At 40.7% G+C, this 12,500-nt stretch overlaps 1 long non-coding RNA gene across 1 annotated transcript in view; it reads right to left on the bottom strand.

Moving 5' to 3' along the window:
• LOC135095248 (uncharacterized) overlaps positions 1-12,500 on the bottom strand; it is a 28,107-nt gene that overhangs the window by 6,658 nt on the left and 8,949 nt on the right. Inside the window, exon 3 of the long non-coding RNA XR_010264163.1 lies at positions 11,844-11,907. This is a non-coding gene — a long non-coding RNA (uncharacterized LOC135095248). The remainder of the gene's footprint in view (positions 1-11,843; positions 11,908-12,500) is intronic.

Genomic DNA, 12,500 nt, shown 5'->3' with positions numbered 1-12,500 from the left:
AAGAGTCGCGCCACCGTGAAGGTTGCGGCGAACGACATGTTGCTGTAAGTGACGCTGTGTTTACAATGCGTGGAGCTTCATCTGCATTTTGATTACACTTTCGTGTTCACGAGAGTTTTTCCTAATAATTTATTTAATTATTCAATGATTAACTGTTAGAAATAGCGAACATAAGTAAAATATGTTATACACTTTTTTTTTAACATCTTCACAGTTCAATTCGTCGTAATACCATTTTCTGCTTTTTTTTTTTTTGTCAAGTTCTTACAATACACGTTGATTGTACAGTCACTGGTGAGTCTGATGGGGTCAACAAAACTGGCTATCCCGTATATGAAGTGTGTTATGACAAATAATTCGCGCATTTTTCGCACTCCAGCTCGAGCTGTAGTGATGAGGCGAGAGTTGCGTGAGTTGCCAGGCAGAAACTTTCCCTCACATGCAGATCAATCAAAATATGCAAAATACGGCAAAGCGGTGGCTCTCATGAAGGAATGTCATAAAACAAGAAAGACGCGCCGTCAAAAGTTACCTCCATGAAATTGTTAACGAGACTGAAAGCGCTATTTTTCTATGCGATGGATGCCAAAAGGTGCTCCCACCAAATCATCGTCGTGCCCTCCAGAGGCCAGGTGGACCGGTGAGTTGTAGAGATGTGCGCTAACTAAATTAGAACCCGCAGGGGGAAGCTCCTGCTGCCGGAATAACAAATAATAATAAATAAATAATTAAATAAGTAAATGAATAAATAAATAAAAAATAAATAAAATAAAAAAAAATGTGTGTGTGTGTGTGTGTGTGTGTGTGTTTCAAACAGTCTGCATCACTATGATCAGGTTAGTTTCCTGACCTCATCTGAGCTTTAATTTTTCCCCTCGTAGGCTATTGAAATCCAAGGACTAGGGCAGAGATCGACGCAAAAACAACCCTGCGCTTTACTTGGAACGGACTTCAGAGTAACATTGCCAACCCTGGTTACTACACACTCACACAATGACAACCCTGATTACTACACTCTCACACATTAGCAACCCTGATTACTACACTCTCACATATTGGCAACCCTGATTACTACACACTCACACATTGGCAACCCTGATTACTACACACTCACACATTGGCAACCCTGATTACTACACTCTCATATATTGGCAACCCTGATTACTACACACTCACACATTGGCAACCCTGATTAATACACACTCACACATTGGCAACCCTGATTACTACACACTCACACATTGGCAACCCTGATTACTACACGGTCACACAATGTCAACCCTGATTACTACACTCTCACACATTGGCAACCCTGATTACTACACACTCACATTCTTGGATGGAGGAAACAAGAGCACAGTGAAAAATGTCACCGATACTGAAATCAAAGTATGTGAAAGGTCTTACCCACTGACGCACAAATGCAAACTCCTCGCGTGATTACAGAACCATATTGTGAAACGTTTCGGCGTCCCAGCTCGACTCTTACTAGGTGTGACTGGCGATTGCTAAAGTGATTTTGATTCTAATGATAGTCTAACAAGAATTTTATACTACTGATGAACAAAACACCCATGAGAACCCAGCGCATTATCCCTGTGGCTTTTGAAAATAGTCTTTATGAGAAACCAAACGCGTTTCAGAAAAGGGACCTTGACATGCCTGGCGGTGCAACATCTACAGGCTAAAGATCTGTGTTCAGAAACGCTTTGCTCTCTCACCACGACTATTCTCAAAAGCCACAGAGATGATTTGCTTGATTAAAAAAAAGAGAGAGAATAAATAAATAGATAAAAATCGGCCTTAAAAACTCATGTAACTGCACCTATATACAGCCTTTTGAATGTAGCGGAGGTGTAGCAGAAGTGTTTCATGATATTGCCCTTAACTTCACCTCTTCTCCCGCCGCAGTTTGCTCACCTGACTCCAGGCAAAAAGTACACGTTAGAAGTGAAGGAGTGCTTTACAACAGTGCACTGTGACATACTGACGACACTTGAAGAATGGACGGAACCAGAGAAGCCACGAGTGCTGGAAAAGACAGAACTCCAGACGACAACAGACACCACCATCACCATCCAGCTGCCCGTCCTGCAGAACCCTCCACGGTCTGTGTGACTGTGTGTGTGTATGAGAGTGTGTGTGTCAGAGAGAGAGAGAGAGAGAGAGAGAGAGAGAGAGAGAGAGAGAGAGAGAGAGAGAGAGAGAGAGAATATGTCTTATTTGCTCATATGAAGTTCTATTTGTACTATACGTATTTACTTGACTGTGTGTGTGTGTGTGTGTGTGTGTGTGTGTGTGTGTGTGTGTGTGTGTGTGTGCTGCGAAAAAGGCCAAAGTTCATGTGTTTATCCCGCCGGTCGTGCTCTAGTTGTACCCTAACCCACTCAGTGATTGGTTACTGGTGGCAGAATGCACTGGATATTGTTGAGGAAATACAGCGGCGGCGGCGACGAACATCACACGAAGAAGCAAGACACTGAAAAGAAAGCACTGGTAATGGTTTGCACAGGAAGGGAGTTGTTACTTTAAGAAGTTTAATTCAATGGACTTTTGAAATCAATTGGGGAATTAGTCAAAGTCTGGTATCTCTTCCCGGCTTGCGTAGCAACAGGGGTAAGAGGACAGCGAAGCAAAGAAGACTTATCAGATTCGTCAACCTCATTGGCGCGGCGTAATTATCTGGGATTTGTTTGAGCTGGCTTAAGACCTTACCATTATAGAATTAATTTTATCGTATTAAGGGCTCCCCATTCTCTGGAATTAGGTGAAAAATTCGCCTCTATAACCTGGCCAAGCAGGAGAAATTACGTTTATTCACGGGGTAAATTTATCATAGAAGTGGTCAACACAGTGACGCTGAGAGGGGGAAAAAGTAAGGACAAAAGGAAACTGAGGAGAGGAGGGGAAGGGGGAGGGGTTAGTCACATGATACTGAGACTGTCTGGCCATCCCCGCACATTACATGGGCCTTAGCCTAAAAAAAAAATAGAAATATACATAATTAATTTCCAGCACTACACCACTACCACCACCACCACCACCATGGCTGCCAGATGAAAGAACAGGAGGGAGAGGAGGAGGAAGAAGAAGAAGAAGAGGAGGAGGAGGAGGAGGAGGAGGAGGAGGAGAAGAAGTGCTCTGTGAAGACCAAACAGCATTTCACAGCTCTTCCTGACTACCCAAAGCACATCAAACTGGACAAGCACAGGTTAGAGAGAGAGAGAGAGAGAGAGAGAGAGAGAGAGAGAGAGAGAGAGAGAGAGAGAGAGAGAGAGAGAGAGAGAGAGAGAGAGTGAGAGTTATAGGTATCTTGTTGTTATTCTTCTTGTTTTTCTTCTTCTTCTTCTTCTTCTTCTTCTTCTTCTTCTTCTTCAATTTGAATTAGTAGTAGTGGTGGTGGTGGTGGTGGTGGTGGTGGTTGTTGTTGCTGTTGTTGTTATAATAAAAGTAGTAGTAGTAGTAGTAATAATGATAATAACAATAAAAATAATAATAGTAATACTAATAGTATTGGTATATTTAAGGACACACACACACACACACACACACACACACACACACACACACACACACACACACACACACACACACACACACACACACACACACACACACACACACACACACATATATACATACACACTGCCCCCCTCTCCCCCTCCTCTCCCCCCTCCACAGGTTGGCCTCTCCCCCTCCACCACCACCACCACCACCACCACCACCATCATTGACTTTATATTAACAGATTTATATATTGAAGATATTTTTCCTTTTAGTTTTGAAGAAGAGGAGGAGGAAGAGGAAGAGGAAGGAGGAGGAGGAGGAGGAGGAGGGTTAGGTGTAGCCCTCCTTCCCCCTCCCACACCACTGCAGTCCCAGCCTCTGATTGGCCAGCCCTCAGCCAATCAGGAGAGAGACTTTATGGCCTTGCAGGTAAGTATGTTGTGGTACTGACCCCCTCCTAGTCACCCTTGTCATGTCCCCTGTGCCACTTGAAGACCCCCACCAGACCCCCTCTTAGTCACCCTTGTCATGTCCCCTGTACCAAAACACTAACTACTACTACTACTACTACAACTACTACTACTACTACTTCAGGTGGAGGAAGGCCGAAGGGAACTGGAGGAGGAGAGAAAGAGACACAGGCTGGAGGTTGAAAACATAAGGTCTAGATTTAGAATGATGACAACGACCACAGCCACCACCAGCACCTCCCCCACTAGCCTGCCTTTCTCTTCAAGTCCCAGCGAGGAGCACCCGCCCTCCTCCCCACCCTCCTCTCTCAGCACATGGGAGGTGAGAGGGAGAGAAAGAGACAAAGAGAGAAAGAGGGAGAGGACACCCACAATTCACATTGGAAATGTTCTGTCTTACTCTAATGCCTCTCTTTAATTGCTCAGGGCCTGGACAGACTGAGAGAGGAACTGATGAAAGAGAGAGAGATAGAGATTGAAGAGAGAATTGCAACTGTAAGAGAGGAAGAAAGGAGGAAATTAGATGACGAAAAACAGGTAAGACAGACAGAGAGAGGGAGAGAGAGAATGTAATGATTAAAAACAATGATTGGATGGTAATTGGTGCAAGAAAAGAACGACGTTTGTTGTGAAGGACAGGCAGGAGACGGGGGAAAGAAACACACAGAGGAATGAAGAAAAACATGAACAAAACACAAGACAACAACAAATTCAACACCAGAACGACACAATACACAGACAGAAATACAAACCCAAGCTATCTACACATAAAAAAACACATTTACACACCTGAAAACATAACACATTACACACTTACACATCTGAAAATGCCCAAAAACTGTGTCCCTCCTCTACCTGGCTGTTGCTCACACCTGCACCACCAACACTTGATTTGAATTAGTGTGATGAGAGTAAACCACAGAAACTTTCAATCAAGTCATTACAGACACTGCCACACACACCCAGACACTGCCACACACACCCAGACACTGCCACACACACCCAGACACTGCCACACACACCCAGACACTGCCACACACACCCAGACACTGCCACACACACCCAGACACTGCCACACACACCCAGACACTGCCACACACACCCAGACACTGCCACACACACTCAGACACTGCCACACACACCCACACACTGCCAAACACACCCAGACACTGCCACACACACCCAAACACTGCCACACACACCCAAACTTCAACCAGATGGCACCACTGCTATAACATCTATTTCTAAAGCTGAACTCTTTGCTCAAACCTTTGCTAAAAACTCTACCTTGGATGATTCTGGGCTTGTTCCTCCCTCTCCTCCACCTTCTGACTACTTCATGCCACGTATTAAAATTCTTCGCAATGATGTTTTCCATGCCCTCGCTGGCCTAAACCCTTGGAAGGCTTATGGACCTGATGGGGTCCCTCCTATTGTTCTCCGAAACTGTGCCTCCATGCTTGCACCTTTCTAGTCAAACTCTTTCAGCTCTGTCTGTCAACACCTACCTTTCCTTCTTGCTGGAAGTTTGCCTACATTCAACCTGTTTCTAAAAAGGGTGACCGCTCTAATCCCTTAAACTACCGTCCTATTGCTTTAATTTCCTGCCTATCTAAAGTTTTTGAATCCATCCTCAACAGGAAGATTCTTAAACATCTATCACTTCACAACCTTCTATCTGATCGCCAGTATGGGTTCCGTCAAGGCCGCTCTACTGGTGATCTTCTGGCTTTCCTTACTGAGTCTTGGTCATCCTCTTTTAGAGAATTTGGTGAAACTTTTGCTGTTGCCTTGGACATATCAAAAGCCTTTGATAGAGTCTGGCACAAAGCTTTCATTTCAAAACTACCCTCCTACGGTTTCTATCCTCTCTGTAACTTCATCTCAAATTTCCTTTCTGACCGTTCTATTGCTGCTGTGGTAGACGGTCACTGTTCTTCTCCTAAATCTATTAACAGTGGTGTTCCTCAGGGTTCTGTCCTGTCACCCACTCTCTTCTTATTATTCATTAATGATCTTCTAAACCAAACTTCTTGTCCTATCCACTCCTATGCTGATGATACCAACCTGCACTTTTCCACGTCTTTTCATAGACGTCCAACCCTTTAGGAGGTAAACACATCACGCAGGGAAGCCACAGAACGCCTGACTTCTGATCTTTCTAAAATTTCTGATTGGGGCAGAGCAAACTTGGTATTGTTCAATGCCTCAAAAACTCAATTCCTCCATCTATCAACTCGACACAATCTTCCAGACAACTATCCCCTCTTCTTCAATGACACTCAACTGTCCCCCTCTTCTACACTGAACATCCTCGGTCTGTCCTTTACTTATAATCTGAACTGGAAACTTCACATCTCATCTCTAGCTAAAACAGCTTCTATGAAGTTAGGTGTTCTGAGACGTCTCCGCCAGGTTTTCTCACCCCCAGCTGCTAACTCTGTACAAGGGCCTTATCCGTCCATGTATGGAGTATGCTTCACATGTCTGGGGGGTTCCACTCATACTGCTCTTCTAGACAGGGTGGAGTCAAAAGCTTTTCGTCTCATCAACTCCTCTCCTCTAACTGACTGTCTTCAGCCCCTCTCTCACCGCCGCAATGTTGCATATCTAGCTGTTTTCTACCGCTATTTTCATGCCAACTGCTCTTTTGATCTTGCTAACTGCATGCCTCCCCTCCTTCCGCAGCCTCGCTGCACAAGACTTTCTTCTTTCTCTCACCCCTATTCTGTCCACCTCTCTAACGCAAGAGTTAACCAGTATTCTCAATCATTCATCCCTTTCTCTGGTAAACTCTGGATCTCCCTGCCTGCTTCTGTATTTCCACCTTCCTATGACTTGAATTCCTTCAAGAGGGAGGTTTCAAGACACTTATCCACCAATTTTTGACCACTGCTTTGACCCATTTAAGGGACTGGCATTTCAGTGGGCATTTTTATTATTAGATTTTTGTTGCCCTTTTCCAGTATCCTTCCTACATAAAAAAAAAAATATATATATATATATATATATATATATATATATATATATATATATATATATATATATATATATATATATATATATATATATATATATATATATATATATATATATATATATATATATATATATATATATATATATATATATATATATATATATATATATATATATATATATATATATATATATATATATATATATATATATATATATATATATATATATATATATATATATATATATATATATATATATATATATATATATATATATATATATATATATATATATATATATATATATATATATATATATATATATATATATATATATATATATATATATATATATATATATATATATATATATATATATATATATATATATATATATATATATATATATATATATATATATATATATATATATATATATATATATATATATATATATATATATATATATATATATATATATATATATATATATATATATATATATATATATATATATATATATATATATATATATATATATATATATATATATATATATATATATATATATATATATATATATATATATATATATATATATATATATATATATATATATATATATATATATATATATATATATATATATATATGAGAGAGAGAGAGAGAGAGAGAGAGAGAGAGAGAGAGAGAGAGAGAGAGAGAGAGACCATAAAAAAATGAGAATTTATCAGAAATCCCAGAAATTGTTAGTGTTTTAATTTTTCATGTTTCTATGGCAGGAATCGTTTAGTTGGGCAAGTCTTTCACCAACTACATCATTTTTTTCGGTTTCTTTTGTGCATTAGGAGTGATGGAATTAGTTCAGTCATATTCCAGTTAATTTTTTTCAGTATTACGAATTGTTCAGGTGGTCGAATGTTTCAGCTATCGGTTTACGCCAGCCACCCTCACTGAGCAGATATGAAAACAAGTGCCGCTGAGAGGTTTGAACTATTCGTCTGCTGCTTTTAGTGTTTGCGGTGCTGCTCCAAGTTGTTCTCTTCGCTTATTCCAAGGCCATCAGTCGTGGCAAGAACCAGTAAAATCATACAACTTCAGGCATTTAAGTACTTCAACAACTCGATTAATCTTTTTACTGGCAGTGGTAGTGTTCCAGTGAGAGAGAGAGAGAGAGAGAGAGAGAGAGAGAGAGAGAGAGAGAGAGAGAGAGAGAGAGAGAGAGAGAGAGAGAGAGAGAGAGAGAGAGAGAGAGAGAGAGAGAGAGAGAGAGAGAGAGAGAGAGAGAGAGAGAGAGAGAGAGAGAGAGAGAGAGAGAGAGAGAGAGAGAGAGAGAGAGAGAGAGAGAGAGAGAGAGAGAGAGAGAGAGAGAGAGAGAGAGAGAGAGAGAGAGAGAGAGAGAGAGAGTGAATTATTATTATTATTATTATTATTATTATTATTATTATTATTGTTATTATTATTATTTAATAGAAAAAAAGTAGATTTGTTGTTTACATGAATATATTAAAAAAAAACTTTAATTATTTAATAGAAATAAAAAAAAATACGTAGATTTGTTGTTTACATGAATACATTAAAAAAAATAACTTTAATTATTTAATAGAAATAAAAAAAAAATTCGTAGATTTGTTGTTTACATGAATACATTAAAAAAAACTTTAATTATTTAATAGAAATAAAAAAAAATACGTAGATTTGTTGTTTACATGAATACATTAAAAAAAAACTTTACTTACCCTATTTTTTAATACACATTTCATACAAAAAACAGACCATTGTGTTCACCTGCACCACGACACACTACCAAGCATGAGAAGCCAAAACTAAAATAAATAAATAAATAAATAATTAAATAAATAACTGCTGATGTCAAAATATTTAATTCAAAAACTCGATAACTGTTCTTGATGTCAGTAGCGTTTGAAAAAATATATATTTCTCTTACGCCACAACATTCTATTAAAGTCGAAGGCAGGAACCACAACAGTAAAAACTGACTGTAGACATGAGAACAACTCCAAGAACTCGAATACTTCTTTTAATGTCAGTAGTGTTTGGAGAATGCATGCTTCACCTCCACAGCCACATTTCATTATCCTCGCAGGGGAAAAAAAAGACAATTTCTGGAACTCATTACTCTTTTTGTCATTAGCGACAAAGAAAATAATCGACGACACTTACACTGCGTCCTATCAAGGTTGGTGGAGAAGCCATTGGACTAAAGAAAACCAAGAGTCCACTTCATTACACCTCTCCAGTCAGTGATACCTTTGGAAATTCTCAACTTTTCACCACAAAACGTTCCATCAAGGTCGGTGGAGAAGCCTGTGTTCTTTATATACCTGTGTTTGTGTGTATGTGTGTGTGTGTGTGTGTGTGTGTGTGTGTAGGGGGAGGAGGTTGCAGGTCTCTGTCTGTCTGTATGCCTGTTTGTGTGTATGGTTGTCTGTCTGTCTGCCCGTCTGCTTCCCCTGTCCCCTCACTCTCTCTCTCTCTCTCTCTCTCTCTCTCTCTCTCTCTCTCTCTCTCTCTCTCTCTCTCTCTCTCTCTCTCTCTCTCTCTCTCTCTCTCTCTCTCTCTCTCTCTCTCTCTCTCTCTCTCACACACACACACACACACACACACACACACTTTTCCACTCCGCTTCGCCTACAACGAAACATCCCCACATACCAGAGGAACTGCACACACAAGCAAAAATGGAACCAATTAATACAATATTTTATATGAGAGGAAAACAAGTACATCACAAACTGACGCACATACTCAAGGACGCCACGTACATAAACACAACTCCAGCAGAAGAAAATGAACATCGCCTCTTCAGGAAACCAGTAAACACATTTCGAAAAGCCTTACCTGAACCAATATATGAATATTACAACTGTTGTACTATTATTTTAGAAAACTAAATGAACTGAAACACCTGTGACGCAGACAAGACGGCATTTCTGTCATATTTCATTCTCATACTTCTGTCACTGTTCTTCACCCAACCTCTACTACTTCTTCTTTCAACCCCACTGTCTATCCCTCATTATCTGATTTGATCCCTCTTGTCTCACCAGCCACGCACATACATCAATAGCCTAAACAGATGTGTAGAAGCCTTACAAAGGACTCCACCACCACCACCACTTCCTCCTCCTCCTCCTCTTCCTCCTCTTCGCTTAACCCACATGGCGTCTGTGTGGAGCAATTACTGAAGGGAAGAAAGAAGGTGAGAAGCGAAATAATGCAGAGCTGAAGGAGGGAAGTGGAGCAGGAGGTGGAAGAGGTGTAGTGGGTGCAGAGAGAACAGAATGCAAGATATGAGCGCACAAGAGGAAAGAACGAGGGGGAAGAAGAGGGGAAAGAAGGGAAGAGTGAGAGTGGTAGAGGGTAATAGGAGAAAGGAGTGTAAAGCAAGGAAAGGAGTAAAAGAATGTAGAGGAAAGAAGAGAGGAAGGAAGCAATAAGGTGAAAAAGAGGGAATATGTAGTGTGAGACTGGGCAAGAGAAACGAATGAAAGGGTGCAAGAGAGAGAAAGGTGCAGGAGAAAGGAAGGAAAGCGAAGGAGTGTGGAGGAGGGAAGGAAGGCTCGAATGGGGAGAGGAAAACAAGAATGAATGAATGTAAGGAAAAGGAAGGAAGGAATTGCAGTGAAGAAAGAAAGAAAGAGGGAAGGAGAGAATCGATGAGAGAAAGGAAAATAATGAATAACAATGGATGTGTAAAAGGGAAAGAGGCATTGAGTGGAAGCGAAAACGTGTTGATTATGAAAAGGAAGAAGGAAAAGAATGATAGTGAAGGAAAAAGGTGAAAAAAAGGGGAGAATCCACGTGAATAAATTGGGCAGAAAGAAGGAGTAATTGGAAAATGGAAGAAGAGGAAGTAGTAGGAAAAAGAAGAGATAAAAACAAAAAAAAAAGCACAGTAGCGATTTGTTACGAAAGAGGAAATACGAAAGAGGAAATAAAGTAGAGAAAAAACTATATAAATCCGATCACAATTCAGATTTAATTTCCTGCACGAGTTTGTTTTGTACTTTGTGTTGTGGTGGTGGTGGTGGTGGTGGTGGTACAGGTGTTAACGGCTGTGGTTGTGTTGCTGTTGTGTTGGGGCTGTGGTGGTGGTGAACCAGATGGTGTGGAGCTGGGGTTGTTGTTGTTGCTGTTGTTGCTGTTATCGATTTTTATATTGTTTTACAGAGAGAGAGAGAGAGAGAGAGAGAGAGAGAGAGAGAGAGAGAGAGAGAGAGAGAGAGAGAGAGAGAATGTTAAAGGAAACCTGGTGTGTCGTGGCGTTGACCACACTGAAAGGCAGGCATCTACTCGTAACTAGGAGTAGCCGGAGATTGTAGGAAGCCGTGCCACGTAACAAGGAACATAATATACCATTTTGTCTCAATCCTTATTTATATTTCCAGTTCACATTACCCACATCAGTGCACTACACATTCTCGATCCAATGGGCATATTTGTTGCTCCAGTCCGGCACTACAATCAGACTTGTAATTAGAACCAGTGGAGTTGGCACCCCACTTTCCACACAATCAGCTACACTGCCCCCACGTTGGCACCACTCAGCCCTACTCGTCCACCTGGCAACCTAACGCCGTTGGCTGCTAACTCCTGCAACCATACACCAACATAACTATTCTTACACAACCCTCACTATGCATCGCCCGATAATGGACAGTTGTTACCTAGCCCAACAATCACAATTCACTTTGTTCTCCCCGATAAGGAACATTATTTATAGAACCCCGTTAAACACACAATGAATACTTAACACCTAAGTGTAGTTATCAATGCCTCTGAATAACACCTTATCCAATTGTGTGCAATAGAAAACACAGTGAAAACAATTACCAGGAAAGAAAAGAGTAAGTGTACTCACCTCAAGAGTGCAGGTGTGTAGACTCTGGGAGACGGGAGGAAGCAAGGCGTGAGGTGGGAGGTGCCTGTGGGGAGAGACACACTGTGCTTCATGCTCTTACATTTATACTCCACAAGCACAAATCTGTACCTGTGTACATCTATCTATTTGTATCTATCTGAATAAACACACACACACAGAGAGAGAGAGAGAGAGAGAGAGAGAGAGAGAGAGAGAGAGAGAGAGAGAGAGAGAGAGAGAGAGAGAGAGAGAGAGAGAGAGAGAGAGAGAGAGAGAGAGAGAGAGAGAGAGAGAGAGAGAGAGAGAGAGAGAGAGAGAGAGAGAGAGAGAGAGAGAGAGAGAGAGAGAGAGAGAGAGAGAGAGAGAGAGAGAGAGAGAGAGAGAGAGAGAGAGAGAGAGAGAGAGAGAGAGAGAGAGAGAGAGAGTCATCCAAAAATGTACTCCTTGTTTGACTCGCTATAATTAACTGATATTTTATTTTTTTTCAAAAGCAGTTGGCCAAAATAATAATGTCAGAAGTAAGACAAAACTTTGAAGAAAGAACATCTGTCATAAAGTGTTACTGGAGGCACGAAAATGTCAAAGAAGTGCAAAGACAATTCAGAAGACACTTTGACAGGGATCCACCCAGGTGACGCACCATTGCTCGCATCACAG

This window comes from Scylla paramamosain, chromosome 48 (genome assembly GCF_035594125.1).
Source record: "Scylla paramamosain isolate STU-SP2022 chromosome 48, ASM3559412v1, whole genome shotgun sequence".
NCBI lineage: Eukaryota > Metazoa > Arthropoda > Malacostraca > Decapoda > Portunidae > Scylla > Scylla paramamosain.
This window is presented reverse-complemented; position numbering and strand designations above follow the sequence as displayed.